Genomic DNA, 27,535 nt, shown 5'->3' with positions numbered 1-27,535 from the left:
TTATCTGTTTCTAATATTGTGTTATAATTTCATGTATTGACTTGTTCCATGACCATGGAGACTTCTCCTTAATTTGGTCCCACGGAACAATAAATAAATAAATAGTAATTGCTCTACTGAGAATGCCATTTACATGCTCACTCACCAAATTTTACAAGCATTAAATAATAAAATAACACCAACTGGTATTTTCTGTTACCTCTCTAAGGCATTCGACTTTGTGAATCACAGTATTCTGCTAGGTAAATTGAGGTCAATGGCTAATATCATACCTAATCAAAATAACGCAGTCAGTTGTACTTAGTAATTCCAGCATTATAGTCCAGGGGCATAATACTGACTGAGGAGAAATCATGTATGGTGCTCCCCACGGCTCGGACTTAGGTCCTCATATATGTAAACAACCTTCTTTCTAATATACAACAAACAGAATTAGCTCTTTTTGCAGATGACAAGTATTGTAATCAGTATGTACGGAAACAGAAGAAGTGGTAAACAAAGTCGGTAAAAGTGTCATTGACTGGTTTTATGTGAATTGTCTCAACCTCAATTTAAAAAGCCGTAACATATTTAGTTCTGGACATCTAGGGCTAGCACACCAATGATAAGTGTAACACATAGTGTGGAAATAACAAATCAGGTAGAAACTTCAAAATTCTTAGGGGTCCATATTGGTGAGAATTTAACTTGGAAAAAACACGTTTTGCAACTCCTAAAACAAATTAGTTCAGCCATGATTGCACTTAGAATCATTGAAAATCTTGGATTGAGACCGATCAGTAAGTTGATATATTTTGCATGTCTTTGTTCAGTAATGTCATATGGAATAATGTTGTGCAAAAATGTGCTGTAAGAATAATATGTGGTGCTCACTAACAACCATCTTGTAGACATCTGTTTAAGTAGCTGGGCCATCTGAGTACTGCCTAAAAGTATATTGATTGATTGATTTGATTTATTGATCCATTTTCATCTACAGCTGCACAATGTGTGAGAGATATTTGGATTTTTTTGTTAATATTAACAGTTTTACGTATAATATACCTGTGTACATAATAACACACATTAATATATCAATTAATGATGAATATTTATTCCCTCATGAAGTTTGTTGTAAATAATCCACAACAATTCAAAAGGAACTCTGGTATACATAATTACAATACCAGAAGGAAAAATGATATTCAGTACCCGGCATAAAGGTTGTCTTTAGCACAAAAAGGAATTCACAATGCTGCCACAAGAATTTTTGATCACTTACCCAGATCTGGCAGATATCAAAGCAAAATTAGAAAACAAACTGAGAAAATTTCCCCATGACACCTCCTTCTATTCCATATGAGAATTTCTATTACCGTAATGTGTAAAAGGTATATCTTCTTTTTTTGTAATAAAAAGAATAAAAAATAAAAAAAATTAGAAAGAACATAAAATGTTCAGAATTTAACTGTAAGCACAAATTAATTTTCACTATGAATGTAAAATGACTCATTCCACATCATTATGATTTATCATCTAAAATGATCCAAGGAACATGCAACAGTAACTACAGTAACTAACTACAATTTTTATGATAATCTTATTGTGATTTGTGCAGACTACCAGAGAAGAGTTGAGTGGATTAGCAAACATGCCCACAATAAAGCAAGGCAAGGCAGGAGAATGGGGTTAGTATAAAAGAACAGCATGGAGCTCTGTTTGTTATGTGCAGATGATGCTAATATTACTTTAGTTGAAATTATTTTTAAAATTTTGGCAGCATGTTGGAATCTTAGCAATTTATTACTTTATATGGGAATAAAAAGCCATATGGCAGACACTCCTTCCTCAAAACCTTGAAGCAATTTACAGAAGGTAGGAAAACTAATGGAAATAATTAAATAAACTCGTATAAACACAGTTAAATTTCTTGAAGAAATGTCTATTCTCTTCCAAATTACATCAGGAGTCAGACAAGGAGACAGTTTGTCAGCACTACTATTCAGTTCTGTGCAGGAAAAAGTTATAAGAGATTGGAAAATAGAGGATAAAAGATTGGCTTTTGCAGACAGTATTATAATAACAGATCAAATCATAAAGAATACAGATAAGTGACTAGAACTTCTGATGTAAGCAGCTTAAAAGGCAGATCTACAAGTATCTTTTGAAAAGATGAATAAATGATCAGTGAAAACCTTGTGAAAACTCACCAAACATTTTAAAAATTTAAATATTTGGGTGAAAATATAAACATAAAAAGTGAAGAAAAAGCAGTCAAACTCAGAAAAGAAAAAAGAAAAAGAGTATTCATGAAAATGACAAATTTTTATAGTAAAAATGTTTTTGTAAACATGTTTATTAAAGGCATCATAATACAATTGTAAAATCATAAGCCCTTTATTGGTTGAAAACATTGCTTTTATTTGGATTCAAAATGATATTAGAAGACTTGGAAAATATATAAAGAAGAATCTTGCCAAAAACTGGTAGATCCAACAAAGAATTAAGCTGGCAATTAGATTTTGAGACCAAATAACAGATGGAATCAGGAAAAGATGTGTTACACACTATGGATATCTAGAGAGAATGAAGGAAGATACATTCTTCAAAATAAGAACATAGACGAAGAAAGTGGGTGGCGAGGCAAGAAGGAAAAGGACTTGGAGGAAATGCAGACTCAGTAGGAGACCTTACTCAACAGAGACAAATTCAGACTATAATCCAATAAATACAAAGGTTTCCAGGAATATAAAACATACAGAAAAACAATGGGAGTCAAATGACTTGATGAGAGGGGAAGAGCTCAGTCTGAGAAAATGAAAGAGTTTTAGAGGAAGATAAAGAAAAAGAAAACAGATAGTTATCATGATGTGGTGCTTAGGTGGCATGAAATGAAATAAAAAAAGTAACAGTCTAAAACACAGTGTGTTTTCTTTCCATTGATGGTGACCAGTTTCAGGTATCATCTGTCCAAAGGACAAGTCAGTGCTCAAAATATGCACAATTGTCAGAGCAAACAACAAATATTCTGTTAAATGAAAAGTCAACCACTATTGTTTCAAAATACTGTCTGAGTTTAGTCTTTCTGTTGAATAATTACATTCTGTATTTCTTTTATTTTTTTTATTTTCAGGAATATTTCAGGAAACTCTCTGGTGTATGGAGCCGTAGGAAAAGTGACTCAGACTCGATTCGTAAGTAGACTGATTTGTTTCATTGACTAAACTAAGTGAGCAGTATATTTATCATTTTTGTATTTTTGTACTTCCCTGAAAATGGAAATGCCATGTGGCTAGGGCTGAAAATGGAAATGCCATGTGGCTATGGCCTCCCATAGGGTAGACCATTTGCCTGGCGCAAGTCTTTAGAGTTGACACCACTTCGGCAACTTGCGTGTCGATGGGGATGAAAGGATGATGATAAGGACAACACAACACCTAGTCTCTGAGCGGAGAAAATCTCCTACCCAGCCAGGAATCTAACCTGGGCTGTTAGGTATGACATTCCATCATGCTGACCACTCAGCTACCAGGGGCGGACACTTCCCTGAGAAAGCCTACTTACAAAGTTTCAACAACCATGTTGAAATGATGATTCTAGGAATATACCACAACCCTCTACTTATTGCTCATGTAAGCATCACAAGGACAACATTAGATATATTATAACTCACACAGAGGCATTTAAATAATTTTTCTTCCCAATCTCAGTATGTGAATGGAACAGGAAGTGTACAAATCATGCATAATGACTGTCGTGTAGTTGTGGTTTTCAGTCCAAAAATAGATTTGATGCAGCTATGAGTTGACCTGTGGAGCAGCAGGTGAATCAGTGTATAAATCTCTGCCATCATCAAGAGCCTGAAAACTATTTTTGTTGTCAGCCAGAAGGTGATGGAGAACATACTGATTATAATCTCCAGTCTAAAAGTCCACATTATTCTTGTGCTCACTGAAAGAAAATGTTCATACTTACTATTTACTCAGTGGGTTCAGGAACTATGAATATAATTCAGCAAAAGTTCACATGCACAATATAAAATAATATTTTGTCATAATAATAATGCTATCTGAAACAGCACTACTAAGAATCCAGAGCTGATCTCTATGGGAAGTTTAGAGTAAAATGATCTATCACCCTGACTTCTGATCACCAAAGTTAATTACTCTCTCGCCTCTGTATGTCTGACAGAGAAACAACACTTGTTTCACCACAAAGTAACTCCTTATTTTAGTCCAGTTGTGCCATAAATTTCTTTTTTGTCCAATTTGTTTGAGTATTACATCACTAGTTATTCAATCTATCCATGTAATCTTCAACATTCTTCTGTAGCACAATATTTCAAAAGATTCTGTTCTCTTCTTCTCTGAACTGCTTATTGACCATGTTTTAGTTCCATATGTTTCACACAAATACCTTCAGTTAAGACTTCCTACCACATAAACAGATATGAAATGTTAACATATTCCTTCTTTTCAGAAATTCTTTTTTCTTATTATTTCCAATCTGCATTTTATATCCTTTCTACTTTGGCTGACAACAGTTTTTTGCTGCACATATTCATCTCTTATGTTATGTTTAGTGTTGCATTTGCTGATCGGTTCCCTCATTGTCATCTGACTTGACTTAGCTACATTCCATTAACCTTGTTTACTTCATTAGAAAATCTCTTTTCAGGATTCTATCCATTCTGTCCAATCATTTTCCCAAATTCTTGAACTACATATTCATTGGAAAACGTTAAAGTTTTTATTTTTATTTTTTCTTCCTGAACTTTAATTATCTTACAGAATTTCTCCATGGTCAGTGCACAGACTGAATAAGATTGGAGACACACCATTCACTCCCTTCTCAACCATAGCTTCCCTTTCATGCTCTTCAACTCTTAGCCCTGTCTTTTATCCCTGCTACCTTCAAAATTTCAAAGAGTGTAGTGCAGTCAACTTTGTCAAAAACTTTCTTTGAGTCTACAAATTCTACAAATGTAGGTTTGTCCTCCTTCAGTCCATACTCCAGGTTAAGCCACAGGGTCAGGACTGCCTTGTGTATTTCCGCATTTCCCCAGAAACCAAGGTTATCCTCCCTGAGGTCGGCTTCCATCAATTTCTCCATCTTTCTGTAAATAAATAAAAATAATTCATGTCTTTTCTTTTTTGCAATCATGACATATTAAACTGATGATTTAACAGTATTCACATACACAGGGCTATTACAAATGATTGAAGCGATTTCATAAATTCACTGTAGCTCCATTCATTGACATATGGTCACGACACACTACAGATACGTAGAAAAACTCATAAAGTTTTGTTCGGCTGAAGCTGCACTTCAGGTGTCTGCCGCCAGAGCGCTCGAGAGCGCAGTGAGACAAAATGGCGACAGGAGCCGAGAAAGCATATGTCGTGCTTGAAATGCACTCACACCAGTCAGTCATAACAGTGCAACGACACTTCAGGACGAAATTCAACAAAGATCCACCAACTGCTAACTCCATTCGGCGATGGTATGCACAGTTTAAAGCTTCTGGATGCCTCTGTAAGGGGAAATCAACGGGTCGGCCTGCAGTGAGCGAAGAAACGGTTGAACGCGTGCGGGCAAGTTTCACGCGTAGCCCGCGGAAGTCGACGAATAAAGCAAGCAGGGAGCTAAACGTACCACAGCCGACGGTTTGGAAAATCTTACGAAAAAGGCTAAAGCAGAAGCCTTACCGTTTACAATTGCTACAAGCCGTGACACCCGATGACAAAGTCAAACGCTTTGAATTTTCGGCGTGGTTGCAACAGCTCATGGAAGAGGATGCGTTCAGTGCGAAACTTGTTTTCAGTGATGAAGCAACATTTTTTCTTAATGGTGAAGTGTTTAAACCTGCTCTACCAAGAAACGTGCCAGAACTGCGAGCTCGCATCAACGATGCTTTCGAACTCATTGATGGGGACATGCTGCGCCGAGTGTGGGAGGGACTTGATTATCGGCTTGATGTCTGCCGAATCACTAAAGGGGCACATATCGAACATTTGTGAATGCCTAAAAAAACTTTTTGAGTTTTTGTATGTGTGTGCAAAGCATTGTGAAAATATCTCAAATAATAAAGTTATTGTAGAGCTGTGAAATCGCTTCAATCATTTGTAATAACCCTGTACTTTCTTTGGCATTGGAATTATTACAGTCTTCCTGGAGTCGGATGATATTTCACCAGTCTCATATATCTTGCACACCAGACTGAAAAAATTTGTCATCACTCCCAAGGATCTCATTAATTCTGAAGGAAAGTCATCTATTGAAGGGTCCTTGGATCCACTTAGATCTTCCAGTGTTCTGACAGATTTTTCTTACAGTATCTTATCTTCCATTTCATCCTCTTCACCTACCTCCTCTTCTCTTTATATAATATTTTCTTCTGGTTTGTTTTCCTTATATAGAACCTCTACATATTCCTTCCACATTTCAGCTTCCCCTTCTTTGCTTACTATTGGCCTGACATCTGAGCTCTCAATATTCATAGAGCTACTTCTCTTTTCTCCAAAGGTTGTTCTACATGCAGCACCTACCTTTCCTCTACTTATACATGCTTGTACAGTCTTATATATGTCTTCTAGCCATTTTTTGCCCAGTCTTTTGTACTTTCTGTCAGTCTCATTGTTTAGATGTCTGTAGTCTTTTTCAGTTGCTTTATTTTTATATGTTCTCATTTTGTTAATTAAATTCAGTACCTTCTGTGTTGTTTGACAGTTTTTCAAGGGCTTTTCTTCTTTCTCATACTTACTTATACATTTATATACTTATACAATCCTTTGCTGCCTTACCTGTCTTCTCAATCTCTTCCTCATCTGAGAAGCTTGTCAGCATATAAACTTGTATTATTGTGGTGGGCGTGTGGCTTCATGGTTATTTTGGCTGCCTTCATGTCTATGTAGGCTATAATAATAATCATATTATTAAAAGGATGGATTTCTACTCACCATATAGTAGAGATGTTGAGTCACAGACAGGCGCAACAAAAAGACTGCTAAACAAGTAAACTTTTAGCCACTGAGGCCTCAGCAGCCAGAGACAGTGGTCATGTGTGTGTGAGTTGTGTTTGCTTGAATATGTGTGTGTGTGTGTGGGGGGGGGGGGGGGGGGATGAAAGTGTATTAACTTGGGAGTCTTTCTGTTGAGCCTGTCTGTGACTACGTCTCCACTATATGGAGAGTAGCAGTTTATCCTTTTCATAATATTGTCATTATTCCACCCTGGATTTTCCATTTTTTGGCTATGTTCATTACGTCCTTCATAGTAGCTTACCCACATTCCTATTTTCTTATGAATTATTAGGCATACTCCTGTGTTATTCTATCTGATTTTGTGTTTATAACACTGTACTGACTTGACCAGAAGTCCTGTTCATCCTGCTACTGTACTTTACTGTTATCTTTTTCTATTTATATTTAACTTCAACCTATCTATTTCCCTTTTTAAATCCTCTAACCTGCCTACCTGATTAAGGGAGCTAACATTCTGTGGCTTGATATGTAGACTGCCAGGTTTGTTTTTTCTGTTGACAACATTTCCTGAGTAATCACCATCCAGAGATCCAAACTCAGGACTAAATTACCTCCTGAATATTTTACCCAAGTGTATGTCATCTGTACAGTAGTCCTACATGCACTTTAGAAAAAGTAAAATAGCCAACACAACCTTCCCATATTGGTACTGTTACTGCCTTTTCTTTTTTTTAGGAAATTCCAGAAGTAATATTTTCAAAGACATGCAGTCCTGTTGCATGTTTAATGACAATGGCATTACCTTGAGCAAAATAGTCTGGAAGAAAAATTGTCCTACATTCAGGTCTCTGTGTGGGACTACTCAAGAGGACATTGTTATAAGAAAACAACAGATTTGACATTCTATAGGTTGTAGGATTGAATGTTAGATCCCTTTCTTGGTTATGTGAATTAGGACATTGGAAAAGTGTAACTAAGTGATTGAAGTTAGATGTAATACATATTAGTGATAAGGACACAGGTGAATTCTTATGAGCAGTATAATGAATGTACTGTTATAGCCAAGAGAAACATCACAAGTGGACAAGTATATATGCCTAGTGTTCTGCATATGATGGATACATTGAAAATGTAAATAAGGTAAAATAAATTATTGTCACTTTGGGAGAAAAATATGTAACTTGATGTGATGGTGGACTGGAATTCAATATTAAGTAAAGGAAGGGAAGGAAATATAAGAGGAGAACATGGGCTGGGGTAATGGAATGAATGGGAAAGTCTTCTAGTAGTATTTTGCACTGATCAAAATTTAATCAATACTAACACTTGTTTTTAAGTGTCATGAAAGTAGTTTGTAGACATGGGAAGATGTGGAGGCAGTGAAAGGTGTCTGGTAGATTATATAATGGTAATTTAATCATTGCTAACACTTTGTTTGAGAATCACAGAAGGTTGGCTACATGAAAGAGAGGTGAAAACACAAGAAGGATTACAATAGTGTGGATGATTCACTGGTCTGGCCTTGTAAATAGCTAACATGGGCATCTGATGTTGGTACTGTTGAACAGCCAAAAGCAAGAGGAAACTCCAGCCATCATATTTTACAGAGATGTAATGTTGTGACAGTTATTTCAAAACTGTATTTTAAGCTGCAAAATATTTCTGGGCCAGTATGGACTCTTAACCATAATTTATTGATTATGAACTGCAGAATAAAACTATTTGTAAATTGTGGAAAGGTAGAAAGTGAGGATAAATTGAAAAAATAATAGGTTGCTGAGAGTTTCAAAGGGAGCATTAGGCATCTTTGAGAGATGGAATATTGAAGGTAGCTGTAGACTGAATTGACAGAAACACAAATGTCTATAAATCCTTGGCTAACACATGTGACACCGGGCACTGAAATTAATTGATGAAATGATAGAATATAAAAATGCAGCATAGGAAGCAGTCAGAAGGAAATAAATATGTTAAAAAAATTAAATTTACAGGAAGTGTAAAATGGCAAAGTAAGAAAGGTTAGAGGAAAAATGCAACACTGAAGAAGTATTCACGACTATGGGAAAGGTAGGAGCACTGTATAGGAAACATAGAAAAACTTTTGGAGAAATGAAGAAAAAACTGTGTGAGTGGCAAGAGCTCTGGATGCAAGCCAATACTAAGCAAAGAAGGGAAAGCTGAAAGATGGAATGAATGTATAGAAAGGCCATGCAGAGGAAAGTAACCTGAGGATAGTATTATGATAAGAGAAGTGGTAGTAGATGGAGAAGTGATGGGAGAGGTGGTATTATAAAAAGAATTTCACAGAGCACCTAATTTAAAACAAGGTGAATGGAGTAGATTATGTTCCCTTAGAATTAGAATGACTGCTGGAAAAAACAGGTGTGAAAAAATTATTTTATCTGATGTATAATACAGACTAAATACCCTGAGTCTTCAAGAAGAATGTAATAATCCCAGTCTCATAGAACACAGGCATGAACAGATGTTAATATTATGGGTCCATCATTTTTAATAAGTTATGACTAACATGAATTATTTAAAGAATTATGGAAAGACTGGAAGAAGCTAAGCAAATGGAAAATCACTCTGGCTTTTGGAGAAATATTGGAGTACCCGAGGCAGTACTGACCTTTGGACTTACCTTGGCAGGTGTATTGTAAAAAGGCACTCCCTACACTTATGCTTGTTGTCGATCTAATGAATGTAGAACAAAATAATTGATGTTGGCAGAAGTAAGGAGGATGTAAAATGCATACTTGGAATAGTAAGGATTCTAGAAAAGAAAAAATATTATAATGTTCAATACTATAAATTTAAATGTTAGAACATCTTCCCAAAAAAGGAATTATGTGAAGTGTAACCTTGTATAGAAATGTAACATGGACATTATGGGTGTACTTCACTATGGTGATGTCCTCTTATGGAGCTAGGTCTTTTGCATTCACAGTCCGAATTGTTTATAAATGCTTCCTTAAATTGGATTATGAAATATGTGTTTCAGATCCTATCATCACTGCCTGCGGTAATAGGTTTTTCCCTAACTTGCCCGTCATTTCATTTTCATGGATTTTTACCTTAAATTATCTTGAACACAAGGGAGGGGAGGGGGTGTTTTTCAGAGATTGTTTGCAGTGGTATTTAGTCACTGGTAGTGCTATTTGAGTGTGACAGTACAATAGCCTTCAGATCGTTTTTTTTTAAGTATATGTAAGTGCTGTTAAAATTACTGTTAGTTCTGTTATAACTGAGGTCTCTGGATACAATTCATATTATCCTGAAGCTCCTGAAGTGAAATTTTGTGTGTCCACACCCATTATATAAAATAGGACTTTTTGTATGAAACACAGATTGGATGAACTAATGTTGAAACTGTGTTTGACACGTTCTTCGGCAAATATATTGAAGTTTGGTATGCTTGTTCACCCCTAAGAAAAACTAAATTTAAATATAAGCCTCAAACAAAGATAGCAAATTGGTATACTAAAGAGCTTGAAAAAATTAGGGAACAAATGTTGTTATTGCGAAATGCATATAAAAAGAAATATGCGAGTAAGACTAAACAAGCTGATATAGATTATAGGAAGTATCTGAAGGATATTTCTTTTTTCATAAAAGTAAGCTGCTTAATGAGAAAAAATTAGTGACTGAAAGGTTTACAGAAACTGCACCAAACAAGTGCAAAGCTGCATGGCAGATTATCACACAAGGACACTGTCTGCCCCTGGGAGCTGAGCGGTCAGCGTGACGTAATGTCAATCCTAAAGGCCCGAGTTCGATTCCCGGCTGGGTCAGAGATTTTCTCTGCTCAGGGAATGAGTGTTGTGTTGTCGTAATCATCATAATTTCATCCACATCGCTGCAGAAGTTGCTGAAGTGGCGTCAAATCGAAAGACTTGCACCCGGCGAACAGTCTACCTGCCGGGAGGCCCTAGTCACACGACATTTACATTTTACCCAAGAACACTCCCCCAAATCACACATGGAAGTATCACTTGAACCTGAGCAACTGAATGAGTTCTTTGTGACTTCAGTGAAAGAAATTGGAAACAGAATAAACTTGACCAACACATCTGTAAGTGAACGACTTGGTAAGCAGTAGAAAATTATCACAGCCACAGATGTAATAAAAGCAGTAAAAAAATTCACCAACTATAAAACTATGGATAATTACTGGCTATCCAACTACATTATAAAGAAAACTACTCATTTTATCTGTGAACCTTTAGCCTTCATTTTTAACAAATGTCTTCAGTTCAGAATTTTCCCTACATCATTAAAAATTTCAAAAGTTATACCAATTTTTAAAAAAGGAGACAAAAATCTACTACCCAGTTTCAATAGCTCACGAAATTTCCAAAATATTTGAAACTCTTGTATATAATCAACTAAGTGATTATTTTGAAGAATAAAATCGCCTTTCAAACAAACAATTTGGTTACAGACAAGGAAATAATACTACATCAGCAATTCCTGACATTGTAAACCAGATAATCACTGCTTTTATGCTTTTAAAAATAGGGATAAAGCCTCACTGATTTTATGTGACCTAAGTAAGGCTTTGACTGTATCCCTTACAAAAAATTTATTGAGGAACTTGAATATTATGGAGTACAAACTATAGCACTAAAATTAATTGTTTCATAATTAAGGCACAGAAAATAATATGTTTAAGTGAGAAACAGACATTCTCTTATGAAAATTTTAGAGACATGGGTACCACATGGCTCAGTGCTTGAATCATTCTTTTTCATAATTGCCATCAATGGTTTGCCACATCATGTCTCTCAATCTGTTGTCTACTATGCAAATGACACAACAATAATTGCAACTCACCAGGACACATCAGAATTACAACAAATGTCACTGGAATCAGTAAATGCTGCAAAAAAATGGTTCTCCTCTAACATACCACAGTGTAAATCTGAAAATACCTAGAATTTTCTGTCAGGACTATCTAGAACAGTTAAACTTTTAGGATTCCATATTGACTCCAAATTGAGTTGCAGAAAATACATCAGTCAGATTTTCAAAAGAATATCAAGGGTAACATACATAATGTGGAAACGATATATTTAGTTACTCATGACTATTTAAGACTCACATATTTTGGACTGCTCCAGTCCCTCATTTCTTATGAACTGCTAGTATGGGGCTACTCCACACATATAGCTGATATACTGAAGATACAAAAGAAAGTTGTAAGAGAAATGTGTAGGACTGGACCAAGAGATCACCACTGACCTCTGTTTAGAAAACTCAATATACTTGCAATTGTAAATTAAATCAAACAATGGAAAATCCAGGATGAAATGTAACAATATGAGAGAAGGAAAGTTGCTACTCACCATACAGTGGAGGTGCTGATTCGCGATTGTGCCTGTCGCAACTCAGCATCTCCGCTGTATGGCGAGTAGCAACTTTCCTTCTTTTGTATTGTTGCAATTGTAAATTTGTATATATATGTCTCATCACCATACATTATAGCAAATATGAAAGAATGTCATATAAGAGGAGATGTAAACCAACACACCAGAGGAAAAATGAAAATGGATATTCCGGGACACAGACTAGTAAAAACAGCCCATTCACCCACAGTCAGCTCCCTAATAATCTTCAACCACCCTCAGCATGGTCCATGCTTTGTAAACTACTTCAAAGAAAACTGTACAGCTGGCTGGCTGAAAATCCATTTTATAATGTCACAGAATTTTTTGATGAAAAAATGTGAACATATGTTAAAATTTAAAATATATGGCTAAATGTTTTTAGTTGTGTAGGTAATTCAGTATAAATGCTTGTAATTGTGTATATAATTAAGTATAAATATCTGTGATTGAGCATGTAATAAAATATAAGAAATGTGTGTTAAAACTTAGAGTGTATAGAACTAAACATATCAGTATTATGTATGTATAAGACATAAAGCCTATTCCATTATGTTAATGGTCAATGGCAAATAAAGATGAGTACCTCTAGTTTCTTTTGCTACTACTCCATTGCTCATTGAGTTTTGGGCTGCTGCTGCCCAGCACTGTAATAGGCCATTAACATGGTTCCATCTGTTAAATGTACATCTACATCTGTACTCTGAAAGGTGCATAGCAATAGTGTGTTTCCCATTGTACCAGTTTATCATGTACCAGTTTAACATACACATGTAGCTCACTTTTGGTACAGAGATACATTCACTCTAAAGCCCCTTATCATCTACAAAAGTTTCCCTTTGGAAACTGACACTTATTCCACACCACAGTTTGCTCAGTTTGAGATGGTCTTGCAAGGCTTCTCAAGGCATATGTATATTGATGAATTATCTCTCTCTTATACCCCTTTCATATTGGCAAGACAGTCACAAAGCTGCATCACATCCATCACTATAACTAACTTAAAAATACATCTGTATGCCTAAGTTCTTAACTCCATTTGAAGTTATGAGAGGAGAAGTATTTATTGTAATAATTATGATAAGTGAAAAAGGGCAGAAGATGTTCTCTGTGAACAGTTGTGTAGTATGTGTATACTAGAGGAAAATCTACCTTAATACCCATGAATCTGATAATAACGTACAAAACATTAACACAAAATTTTCTTTTCTAACTGTTTTAGGTGAAAATAAAGAGGATGAATCTAAAAGGATGAACAGTGGTGGAGATCTGACTCAGCAAGAATGCCAAATATCACTCGAGAAGTAAGTAGTAACATCACTTTTGACAGTGTGAAATTTATAGTGAATTCCATGAAGAAGCTTAATTCCACAACTGTGTTCTGTGTTTAAGTCTACTGCTTCATGTCACTTACATTTTTACTTTGATTTCTCTCTCTCTCTATTTTGTACACTGCTAGACACATTGAAGATTACTCCAGACTATATGAACATTTTACTTAGTGAGGAACTTACTTCATGATTAAAATTTCTTCTTTGGTTGGATGTGAGTGAGGGAAAGGTTACGCAATGGCATGTCACATGCTTCTAGGTTGTGACCTTCCATGCTCTCTTTAAGGAAAGCAAGAATTCTTTTTCCTATTTTGCTTTCCTATAGTCATTCTCATTTGTTGTGGTGACGAAGAGCAATAGGGGAGGAATGGATGGACCCCATGCTATCATAAATACATGCCTACACTAAATGCACTGCTGGACATTAAAATTGCAAAACGAGGAAGAATTGCAAATAACAACATTTTACTTATTGTGTATATACAGTGTAGTGGGGAGAACACACAACTAAATTGTTAGATGATGTAGAGGCATACAGGTTGCAAAATTTAATACACAGAGCTGCCAGCTGTGGCAGCAACAGCAGCCCTAATCTGACTGAGTATCAAGTTGAATAGTAGATAGGGGCAAGTGATTCCATGTTGTTCCAACTTTGTGTCAGACTTCATCAAATATAATGGCTGAGAGTGGTGGCTTAACAGCCTCTCAGCAACCCACAACTAGATGTTTTCAGTGGGTGAGAGATCTGGAGGACCAGGCAATAGTTGAATACAATTTGTAATGATGGTGGTCACAACAGCACAGGCAACACACATTCTACATCTACATCTACATCCATACTCTGCAAGCCACCTGACGGTGTGTGGCGGAGGGTACCTTGAGTACCTCTATCGGTTCTCCCTTCTATTCCAATCTCGTATTGTTCACGGAAAGATGGATTGTCGGTATGCTTCTGTGTGGGCTCTAATCTCTCTGATTTTATCCTCATGGTCTCTTCGCGAGATATATGTAGGATGGAGCAATATACTGCTTGACTCTTCGGTGAAGGTATGTTCTCGAAACTTCAACAAAAGCCCGTCCTGCAGAGTCTTCCACTGCAGTTTATCTATCATCTCCGTAACACTTTCACGATTACTAAATGATCCTGTAACGAAGCGCGCTGCTCTCCGTTGGATCTTCTCTATCTCTTCTATCAACCCTATCTGGTATGGATCCCACACTGCTGAGCAGTATTCAAGCAGTGGGCGAACAAGCGTATTGTAACCTACTTCCTTTGTTTTCGGATTGCATTTCCTTAGGATTCTTCCAATGAATCTCAGTCTGGCATCTGCTTTACCGGCGATCAACCTTATATGATCATTCCATTTTAAATTACTCCTAATGCGTTCTCCCAGATAATTTATGGAATTAACTACTTCCAGTTGCTGACCTGCTATTTTGTAGCTAAATGATAAGGGATCTATCTTTCTATGTATTCGCAGCACATTACACTTGTCTACATTGAGATTCAATTGCCATTCCCTGCACCATGAGTCAATTTGCTGCAGATCCTCCCGCATTTCAGTACAATTTTCCATTGTTACAACCTCTCGATATACCACTGCATCATCTGCAAAAAGCCTCAGTGAACTTCCGATGTCATCCACAAGGTCATTTATGTATATTGTGAATAGCAACGGTCCTACGACACTCCCCTGCGGCACACCTGAAATCACTCTTACTTCAGAAGACTTCTCTCCATTGAGAATGACATGCTGCATTCTGTTATCTAGGAACTCTTCAATCCAATCACACAATTGGTCTGATAGTCCATATGCTCTTACTTTGTTCATTAAACGACTGTGGGGAACTGTATTGAATGCCTTGCGAAAGTCAAGAAACAAGGCATCTACCTGTGAACCCGTGTCTATGGCCCTCTGAGTCTCGTGGACGAATAGCGCGAGCTGGGTTTCACACGACCGTTTTTTTCGAAACCCATGCTGATTCCTACAGAGTAGAATTCTAGTCTCCAGAAAAGTCATTATACCCGAACATAATACATGTTCCAAAATTCTGCAGCTGATCGACGTTAGAGATATAGGTCTATAGTTCTGCACATCTGTTCGACGTCCCTTCTTGAAAATGGGGATGACCTGTGCCCTTTTCCAATCCTTCGGAATGCTACACACTTCTAGAGAACTGCTGCAAGAAGGGGGGCAAGTTCCTTCGCGTACTCTGTGTAAAATCGAACTGGTATCCCATCAGGTCCAGCGGCCTTTCCTCTTTTGAGCGATTTTAATTTTTTCTCTATCCCTCTGTTGTCTGTTTCGATATCTACCATTTTGTCATCTGTGCGACAATCTAGAGAAGGAACTACAGTGCAGTCTTCCTTTGTGAAACAGCTTTGGAAAAATACATTTAGTATTTTGGTCTTTAGTGTGTCATCCTCTGGGTTTCAGTACCATTTTGGTCACAGAGTGTCTGGACATTTTGTTTTGATCCACCTACCGCTTTGACACAAGACGAAAATTTCTTAGAATTTTCTGCCAAGTTAGTACATAGAACTTTACTTTCAAATTCATTGAACGCCTCTCGCACAGCCCTCCTAACACTACATTTTGCTTCACGTAATTTTTGTTTATCTGCAAGGCTTTGGCTATGTTTATGTAACGCATGTTGTACGATGGTTTTGAACTTTGTCCACTGATCCTCAACACTATCTGTACTTGAGACAAAACTTTTGTGTTGAGCCATTAGGTACTCTGTAATCTGCTTTTTGTCATTTTTGCTAAACAAAAAAATCTTCCTATCTTTCTTAATATCTCTATTTACGACTGAAATCATTGATGCAGTAACCGCTTTATGATCGCTGATTCCCTGTCCTGCGTTAACTGTTTCAAATAGTTCGGGTCTGTTTGTCACCAGGAGGTCTAATATGTTATTGCCACGAGTCGGTTCTCTGTTTAACTGCTCAAGGTAGTTTTCAGATACCTTGCATTATCTTGTTCAAAGGTAACACCTCAGAGACCTTGCAGATAAGGTACAGCTACTGGCCTTAAAATGGTAGAAATATGATGACTGATGCCCAAATTACCAGCTTTATGAACCGGATGTGATCATGTTGTGAACTCAGTTACATCCCATACCATTTCACCAGGTGGTGTACCTGTAAAAGCATAACAAAGTCAGTCAAACATGGATATGTCCATTATGATGCTGCACGCAGGCTCTGGGATTTGTCTGAAAAGACAACATGGTGGCACTCAGATGTCTGGTGATGTCACTGAGCTCACCATTGTATACATACCTACCTGTGCTGCAAGTATCACTGCCCCCTAATAGCCTGTAGTGATCCACACACCATTGCACTGCCTATGTGGATACTTGTCTTGATGTAAACAAGCCTATTTCCTGACTCATACATGAATCATAAAAGAAAGTTGTATACATGGAAGAAGCCTGGAGATACTGACAGATTTCAGATAGATTATGTAATGGTAAGACAGAGATTTAGGAACCAGGTTTTAAATTGTAAGACATTTCCAGGGGCAGATGTGGATTCTGACCAAAATCTATTGGTTATGAACTGTAGATTAAAACTGAAGAAACTGCAAAAAGGTGGGAATTTAAGGAGATGGGACCTGGATAAACTGAAAGAACCAGAGGTTGTAGAGAGTTTCAGGGAGAGCATAAGGGAACAAATGGCAGGAATGGGGGAAAGAAATACAGTAGAAGAAGAATGGGTAGCTTTGAGGGATGAAATAGTGAAGGCAGCAGAGGATCAAGTAGGTAAAAAGACGAGGGCTAGTAGAATTCCTTGGGTAACAGAAGAAATATTGAATTTAATTGATGAAAGGAGAAAATATAAAAATGCAGTAAATGAAGCAGGCAAAAAGGAATACAAACGTCTCAAAAATGAGATCGACAGGAAGTGCAAAATGGCTAAGCAGGGATGGCTAGAGGATAAATGTAAGGACGTAGAGGCTTATCTCACTAGGGGTAAGTTAGATACTGCCTACAGGAAAATTAAAGAGACCTTTGGAGAAAAGAGAACCACTTGTATGAATATCAAGAGCTTTGATGGAAACCCAGTTCTAAGCAAAGAAGGGAAAGCAGAAAGTTGGAAGGAGTATACAGAGGGTCTATACAAGGGTGATGTACTTGAGGACAATGTTATGGAAATGAAAGAGGATGTAGATGAAGATGAAATGGGAGATACGATACTGCGTGAAGAGATTGACAGAGCACTAAAAGACCTGAGTCGAAACAAGGCCCCGGGAGTAGACAACATTCCATTAGAACTACTGACGGCCTTGGGAGAGGCAGTCCTGACAAAACTCTACCATCTGGTGAGCAAGATGTATGAGACAGGCGAGATACCCTCAGACTTCAGGAAGAATATAATAATTCCAATCCTAAAGAAAACAGGTGTTGACAGATGTGAAAATTACCGAACTATCATTTTAATAAGTCACGGCTGCAAAATACTAACGCGAATTCTTTACAGATGAATGGAAAAACTAGTAGAAGCCGACCTTGGGGAAGATCAGTTTGGATTCCGTAGAAATATTGGAACACATGAGGCAATACTGCCCCTACGGCTTATCTTAGAAGCTAGATTAAGGAAAGGCAAACCTACGTTTCTAGCATTTGTAGACTTAGAGAAAGCTTTTGACAATGTTGACTGGAATACTCTCTTTCAAATTCTGAAGGTGGCAGGGGTAAAATACAGGGAGCGAAAGGCTGTTTACAATTTGTATAGAAACCAAATGGCAGTTATAAGAGTTGAGGGGCATGAAAGGGAAGCAGTGGTTAGGAAGGGAGTGAGACAGGGTTGTAGCCTCTCCCCAATGTTATTCAATCTGTATATTGAGCAAGCAGTGAAGGAAACAAAAGAAAAATTTGGAGTAGGTATTAAAATCCATGGAGAAGAAATAAAGACTTTGAGGTTCGCCGATGACATTGTAATTCTGTCAGAGACAGCAAAGGACTTGGAAGAGCAGTTGAACGGAATGGGTAGTGTCTTGAAGGGAGGATATAAGATGAACATCAACAAAAGCAAAATGAGGATAATGGAATGTAGTCAAATTAAGTCGGGTGATGTTGAGGGTATTAGATTAGGAAATGAGACACTTAAAGTAGTAAAGGAGTTTTGCTATTTGGGGAGGAAAATAACTGATGATGGTCGAAGTAGAGAGGATATAAAATGTAGACTGGCAATGGGAGGGAAAGCGTTTCTGAAGAAGAGAAATTTGTTAACATCGTGTATAGATTTAAATGTCAGGAAGTCGTTTCTGAAAGTATTTGTATGGAGTGTAGCCATGTATGGAAGTGAAACATGGACGATAAATAGTTTAGACAAGAAGAGAATAGAAGCTTTCGAAATGTGGTGCTACAGAAAAATGCTGAAGATTAGATGGGTAGATCACATAACTAATGAGGAGGTGTTGAATGGGATTGGCGAGAAGAGAAGTTTGTGGCACAACTTGACTAGAAGGAGGGATTGGTTGGTAGACATGTTCTGAGGCATCAAGGGATCACCAATTTGGTATTGGAGGGCAGCGTGGAGGGTAAAAATCATAGAGGGAGACCAAGAGATGAATACACCAAGCAGATTCAGAAGGATGTAGGTTGCAGTAGGTACTGGGAGATGAAGAAGCTTGCGCAGGATAGAGTAGCATGGAGAGCTGCATCAAACCAATCTCAGTACTGAGGACCACAACCACAACAACATGATAATGCTCTATTATCCTGCACAATCAAGCAAACAATATATATGCCTTCTCAGACATTAATCAAACAATGGAAAATCCAGGATGGAATGTAACAATATTAGAGAAGGGAAGTTGTTACCATAAAGTGGAGATGCTGAGTTGCAGATAGGCACAACAAAAAGATTCTCACAATTATAGCTTTTGGCCATTAAGGCCTTTGTCTTTGCCTAGACACACATACACACACACTCACTCACTCACAAAACACATACATACATACACACACACACACACACAGACACAGACACACACACACACACACACACACACACACACACAAATGCAACTCACACACATGACTGCAGTCTCAGGCAACTAAAACCACACTGCGAGCAGCAGCACCAGTGCAAGATGGGAGGGGCGACTGGGTGGGGGTAAGGAGGTGGCTGGGGTGGGGACGGGAAGCGATAGTGGGGATGGCAGACACAGTGATGTGAAGCTGTTTAGATGGAGGGCTTGGGAGAGGTGAGGAGGGGTCGGGGGGAGTGGTGGAGAGGAGAGAAATAAAAAGAAACAAAAAGACTGGGTGTGGTGGTGAAATGATAACTGTGTAGTTCTGGAATGGGAATAGGGAGAGGCTGGATGGGTGAGGACAGTGACCAAAGAAAGTTGAGGCCAGGAGGGTTATGGGAACATAGGATGTATTGCAGGGAAAGTTCCCACATTCACAATTCAGAAAAGCTGGTGTTGGTGGAAGGATCCATATAGCTCAGGCTATGAAGCAGTCATTGAAATCAAGGATATCATCTTCGAAAGCATTTACTGCCTTTGATGGGATAGGTGATGTTAGTGACCAGACTGCAGTAGGTGGTGGTAGGAGGATGTATGGGACAGGTCTTGCATCTAGGTCTATTACAGGAGTTTGAGCCATGAGGTAAGGGGTTGGGAGCAGGAGTTGTGTATGGATGGACAAGTATATTTTGTAGGTACAGTGGATGGTGGAATACCACTGTAAGAGGGGTGGGGAGGATAGTGGGCAGGACATTTCTCATTTCAGGCCACAACGAGAGGTAATTGAAACACTGGCGGAGAATGTAATTCAGTTGTTCCAGTGAAAATGGCCAGCGACAAACTGTGGCCAAGAAAGAAACAGACCAGCCTGTTGCCGAACACGTTACCAAACATGATATTCTTCATTTCAATGACTGCTTCAAAGCCTGTGCCATATGGGTCCTTCCCACCAACACCAGCTTTTCTAAACTGTGGAGGTGGGAAGTTTCTCAGGCATTGGTCACATGGTGTTGTTGAAATCCTGCATAGCATGGATGGATTATGTCCCTCTTGAACCTGTTAATTATATTCATTTGACAGTTGTGAAATCCTGATCAATAGAATGATAAACTGCAGTCTTGGTAGATTATGACATGGCCTAGTAGATGTTTCTTCTTCTTAAACAAGGCATTACACACTGCTGCTGAACCAGTCGATGTTCGAATGTGATTTTTGGACTAAAAACTCACTGCATAATTTTTCCTTATATACAGAATGTAGACAGTGTTATTCCTACCTACTTTGTGTGGTTGTGCTGAAATGCTAATCTATTCCATCTCCAAGCATGCAGTATATTTTGTGCCAATTTGACATGTATTGCATGCTGCCTTGATGGTGTTGCAATTTTAATGGAAAGCAATCTATTATATACACTAAGCTGACAAAAGTCATTGGATAGTGATATCCACGTAACATATAGCCAGATAGTAGTAGTATCATTTACAGAAGTTATAAAAGGGCAGTACATTGGCGGAGCTCTCAGTTGTACTCAGGTGATTCATGTGAAAAGATTTCTCATGTGACTATGGCCGCAGAGCAGGAATTAACAGACTTCGAACATGGTATGGTAGTTGGAGCTAGACACATGGGACATTCCATTTTGGAAATCATTAAGGAATTCAATATTCTGAGATCCACTGTGTCAAGAGTGTGCCAAGAATACCAAATTTCAACGGCCTTGACTTAATGACTGAGAGCAGTGGCGTTTACATAGACTTGTCAGTGTTAAGAGATAAGCAACACTGTGTGAAATAACCACAGAAATCAATATGGGACATATCCATTAGATCAGTTTTGTGAAATCTGGTGTTAATGGGCTATGGCAGTAGACGATTGACACGAGTGCCTCTGCCAACTGCATATCACCAGCAGTGCCTCTCCTGGGCTTGTGACCATTTCAGTTGGACCATAGATGACTCGAAAACTCTGACCTGGTCAGACAAGCCCTGATTTCAGTTGCTAAGAGTGGATGGTAGAGTTTGAGTGTGGTGCAGACTCCAAGAAACTATGGACCCACAAGACTGTGCAAGCTAGTGGTGGCCTTGTAATGGTGTGGGTTGTATTTATATGGAATGGACTGGGTCCTCTGGTCCAACTGAACCGATCATTTACTGGAAATGGTTATGTTCAGCTACTATGAGACTATTTGCATCCATTCATGTACGAGGGTCATCCACAAAGTAAGTTCTGTTTGGTTTTATAAAACAAACAGGTGCAGATACAGAAAAAATATTTATTGTTCAAAAATCTACAATTGTTAAACTACTTTTCTGCATAGCTTCCAAGAAACTTTGTAGGCACTTGTCATAGCATGGCACAAGTTTTTGTATGCCTTCTTCATAGAAGGTTGCCGCCTGTGTATTCAACCATGTGGTAACATGTTCTTTCAGCTCATCATCATCGTTGAAGTGTTGACCACCAAGAATAGATTTTAGGTGTAAGAAGTGATGAAAGTTACTAAGAGTGAGGTCCATGCTGTACAGAGGATGATCAAATGTGTCCCAGTGAAATTCCTGTAAGAGTTGTTTGGTCACATTTGCCGTGTGAGGTCGGGCATTATCGTGGAAAAAAAACAACGCCTTTAGACAGTAATCCTCGGTGCTTGTTCTATATTGCGCAGTGCAATTTCTTACTGGTCTCGTAGTAATCATGTGCATTGATTGTTTGGTCTCATGGTAAGAAATCAATCAGCAGAATGCCTTTTCTGTCCCAAAAAATGGTGCACATGACTTTTCGAAGTGTCAAGATTTGCTTAGGTTTAACCTTCGTTGAGGATGAAGTGTGCCTCCATTCCATTGATTGCCATTTTGTTTCAGGGGTGTTGTATGATACCCAAGTTTCATCCCCTGTGACTATCTGAGAAAGTAAACCATAGCTTCTTCATTGTAGCATGTCAAAAACTGAAGTGCACTGCCCATCCATTGTTTTTTGTGTTGCTCACAAGGGAACCTCCCCATCGCACCCCCCTCAGATTTAGTTATAAGTTGGCACAGGGATAGGCCTTGAAAAACTGAACACAGATCAATCGAGAAAACCGGAAGAAGTTGTGTGGAACTATGAAAAAAAATAAGCAAAATATACAAACTGAGTAATCCATGCGCAAGGTAGGCAACATCAAGGAGAGTGTGAGCTTATGAGTGCCGTGGTCTCGTGGTTAGCGTGAGCAGCTGCGGAACGAGAGGTCCGTGGTTCAAGTCTTCTCGCGAGTGAAAAGTTTAATTTTTTATTTTCAGACAATTATCAAAGTTCAGGCACTCACACATAATCAACTTTGCTCTCCAAAATTACAGGACATGTTCAGATTTGCTTGGACATATGCACTGCACTGCACTGCTTGGACATATGCAGGTTTTGACGGTCTACACACGGAAACCAACGTAAAAAACATATGTTTTGACAGAGTACAGGGAAAACTGTGTGACTGTGAAACTGTTGCATTCATTTGTTGCAGTTTATGTGACAAACTCTTATGTTTTCATCACTTTTTTCGGAGTGATTATCACATCCACAAGGAAACCTAAATCGGGCAAGGTAGAAGAATCTTTTTACCCATTCGCCAAGTGTGCAAGTTTGGTGGGTCGACAACATATTCCTGTCATGTGACGCACATGCCGTCACCAGTGTCGTATAGAATATATCAGATGTGTTTCCCTGTGGAGGAATCGGTTGACCTTTGACCTTGCGATCAGATGTTTTCGGTTCCTATCGGAGAGGCACGCCCTTTCGTCTACTAATCGCACGGTTTTGCGGTGCGGTCGCAAAACACAGACACTAAACTTATTTCAGTGAACAGAGACGTCAATGAATGAACGGACAGATCATAACTTTGCGAAAATAAAGCAAGTAAACTTTTCAGTTGAGGGAAGACTCGAACCAAGGACATCTCGTTTCGCAGCTGCTCACTCTAACCACAGGACCACGGCGCTCCTCAGCTTACATTGTCCTTGATGTTGCCTATCTGCGCATGGACTACTCAGTTTGTATATTTTGCTTATTTTTTCATAGTTCCACACAACTTCTTCCTGTTTTCTCGATTGATCTGTGTTCAGTTTTTCAAGGCCTATCCACTGTGTCAATTTATAACTAAATCTGAGGGGGGTGCGATGGGGAGGTTCCCTTGTCAGTAAGAATTATGGGTACCCAATGTGAGCAAAGTTTTTGAAATTTCAGTTTTTCAGTAACTATTTTGTGAATCAGTGATCATGAGATTTGCAGAACTTCCATAGCAGGGGCACTAAGTGTAAACTTATGGTTGTGCTTATTCTTCAATTGTGTGAACCAGTACATCAGTAACCACAGGTGGGTGTCTACTTCATTCTTCATCATGCACTTGCTCATGTCCTTCGTTGAACAGTCTTGATGCATCTTCTAACCATTGAATCTCTCATAGTATTTTGTCCGTAAACCTCGCAGGTTTGCCAATGAATTTCCTTTGGTTTAACTTTCTTTCCATTTAGAAAATGAATCACAGATCTGATTTCACACATGGCGCCATTTTAAATTATTGCTGACATTATAAAGAAGCACTGCAGAGCACACGTTGGCAGCAGCTATCTGAAAATGGCATACATGTCTTCTCCTTGAGTCAGAGTAACTGCCGTGCATGCTCAGAACTGTGATCATAGTGCTGCAATGGCTAGAAATAGAAACGGAACTTACTTTCTGGATGACCCTCGTATTTCATGTTCCCAAATGATGGAATTTTTAGGATGACAATGCACCATGTCACCAGGTCAGTTCACACTAGTGTAACATTATCATTGCTCATATGGTGACAATTGTTTGTGATTGGTTTGAAGAACATTCTGGACAATTTGAACAAATGATTTTGCCACCCTTATTGTCCATCACCAATCCAAGTGAACATTTATGAGACATAATCAAGAGGCCAGCTCATGCACAAAGTCCAGCATCAGCAACACTTTTGCATTTATGGATGGCTATAGAGGCAGCATGACTCAGTATGTCTGTAGAGTACTCCACTGACTTGTTGAGTCTTTGCCACTCTGAGCTGCTGCAACTACACCAGGCAAAAAGTAGGTCTGGCGTGATATTCGGTGGTATCCCATGACTTCTGTCACCTCAGTGTACAAGGGGTTCACACTGCTTGTGTGCCATAAGGAATGCAAAGCAGGGAACTTAAGCAGATTACAGCAATAGAAAATAAATGAGGGTCACTGACATATTGAACACAATGCTGACAATGAAACTGACAAGTATGTTATATAAAAACAGTTCGATATTGAAGTAATATTAAAGTTATATCAACAGATGTCATAAACCACAAGGTCAGTTCACACTATGTGTAACATCATCATTGTACATATGGTGACAGAGAGGCTTATTTGATTTTCTTACACTTTTATTTTATGCAGATTAGAATTCCATTTAAATATCTACTGTCCTGAACCTCTATGTAGTCACTTGTAGATACCTACAGAGGATATCATTAAAACGTCAGACTAGGTTGCACTCTGTTAGTGGAGAACATACTTTATTGTATCATCCTGCTGATCAGTCTCCCACTTTCAGATATTGTGTGCATGACAGAAGCATTAAGTGGGAACATGGGTCTTCTTTACTCCCTACTGATTTTTCTGCACAACACTACACAAATCTTACAAACTGGACAAATCAGTCAGTTCATGGAGCTACTGAAAGAAGATTCTCTCATTCAGTTGTCTCATTGATGGTAATTTTATTGTTATTTTAATCTGTGTTCACCTGTGACACTTTTGTATGTGCTCTGCAATAATGTGTCAAAATCTTTATTGACACAGACTTCATTCATCAGCAGGTCACAAGAGTACAAGAGGGAAGCTGTCTGTTCACTAGCTTCTTATGTAAAGAATGCAGCACTTAAATTACAGCAAGAAAAGTCTCAACTTAGGAGGGTACATTACGAACTTCAAAATATTGAGGAAATCTGTAAACAGGTGTGTACAATATTCATAGTCTCTTTGTCAGTAAGTTAATTTCCTGGTCGAATGAATTGTATAAATTTTATGTAATTTAATAAGCTCATAGCAACAGCAGGAATGCTGTTTTCCAATTTTTTCAGATAGCTCCTCAAGATTCCTCATTGTTGTCACTTATATCACTTCAACTATGCAAGCATCTTTATTACTGAAGTAGTTTGAAACATGAATACACTGTCTGTGTATTATGATTTTCTTTTCATACTGAAACTTTTGTGGCGGCGTTCATAGCGACAAACAATTCGCTGTAGAAACGGCTTACGAAGTCACCGCCACACTTTTAATAGCGGGCCGACTGGTCCACTGGAACAGTGAACAGAAAGATGAAAACCCAAACACTCTGATTAAATAAAAGTCGGTACTTATCTTTATTAACGAAGATACAGGAACACAGTAGTGAACTCCGTGTCTACAGAAATCTGTCTAGTTCGAGTCGGAGCGGCTAGGTCAGCGTCGGCTGACGACAAACAACAACTCTGCTGCGATGAACACACAACTGACTAGCAAGTACACAATTCGGTGGCGAGTATACAACTGAGCGGCGAATACAGAACTGTCCTAGTGCTCACGACTCCAGCGCTTAAGAAGCCAGAAGCCAGCGGTGGCGCGCGCAGACTTGCGGCGATTTCCTGTCTCGCTGGCGCTGCTTATGCGGACGGCGTCCGGACTTTGATGCTGCCAACCTTTTGGCAGCGGGCTCGGGTGGCATTACTGGCTAGGATATAACACTCCTCCCCCCCAAATCGCCGCACCGTCGTTGAATAATGACGTGGCGAGCGTCGACGGCGGGGGAGGGGTCTGGCCGCAGGCGTAGCAGAAGAGACCGGGGCGGAGACTGTTGTCGGTGGCAGTCCCCGGTCCGCAACCCAGCATTGGATGCGGGGGGCCTCGGGAAACACCGACTGAAAACCGAGGTCAGGGTGCACGCCTGTGACCACGGGCGCAGCTTCTGGTACTGGACGCGACGGGGCGTCGGGACCCACGAAGAGAGGCAGCGTCTCCTGACGCTGCGTCGACGGCTGCTGAGTGGGCGCTGGACAAGGCGCTGCGGTGTCAGACTCCTTGGGGGTGCCCAAGGAAAGCGGCTGCAGGACAGGCTGCACAGCCACCGCTTGGGAAGGCGGCCCGGCTGAGGGTTCGACATCCATCAGCTCCGAAGGCGGTGGCGACTGAAGAGGGACCGCAGGCGCCGGAGCGACCACCTGGGGTGCTCCCGGATGAAGCTGCGCGGGAGGCATCAACGGGACGGGCTGTCGGCGTGGTAGCGGCGACGGCTGCTGCTGCTGCCCTGGGGGCGGCAGCGAAGTCGGAAGGCACGGCTGGAACCCGCCGCGGACCAAATCTGTGGACAAAGAACGAGCGGCAGAATCCGGGCGGCCAGCACGGCGCAACTGGTTCTGATGCCTCCTGTGCACCCCAGTAGCACCTTGAACAGTATAAAAACCGCGACCCTGGACACTTATCACGGTACCACGTTCCCAACGACGGCGACCGTGATAAACTCTGAAAAAAACGGCGTCGTTGCGCTGAAAACGCGTGCGATGCTCAGAAGCGGCGGGTCGATCCGGGGGGTGCAACAACCGTAGTAGGGTGCGATGACGACGGCCGTGGAGAAGCTCCGCAGGCGAAGGGCCGTCGCGTGGCGTGGTCCGGTACGACGACAGGAACGTGATGAGGGCCTGCTGACGAGAGTGCGTAGCACGAAGGCGGTCCATATGATCCTTGAATGTGCGTACAAAACGTTCCACTGCACCATTCGATTGAGGGTGGAACGGCGGAGTAAGAACATGGCGAATGCCATTGGCAGAACAAAAACTTTCAAATTCAGCAGAGGTAAATTGTGGACCATTGTCA

The sequence above is a fragment of the Schistocerca nitens genome, chromosome 4, assembly GCF_023898315.1.
Source record: "Schistocerca nitens isolate TAMUIC-IGC-003100 chromosome 4, iqSchNite1.1, whole genome shotgun sequence".
Taxonomy (NCBI): domain Eukaryota; kingdom Metazoa; phylum Arthropoda; class Insecta; order Orthoptera; family Acrididae; genus Schistocerca; species Schistocerca nitens.
The sequence above is the reverse complement of the archived record's forward strand: the minus strand, read 5'-3'. Positions refer to the sequence as shown.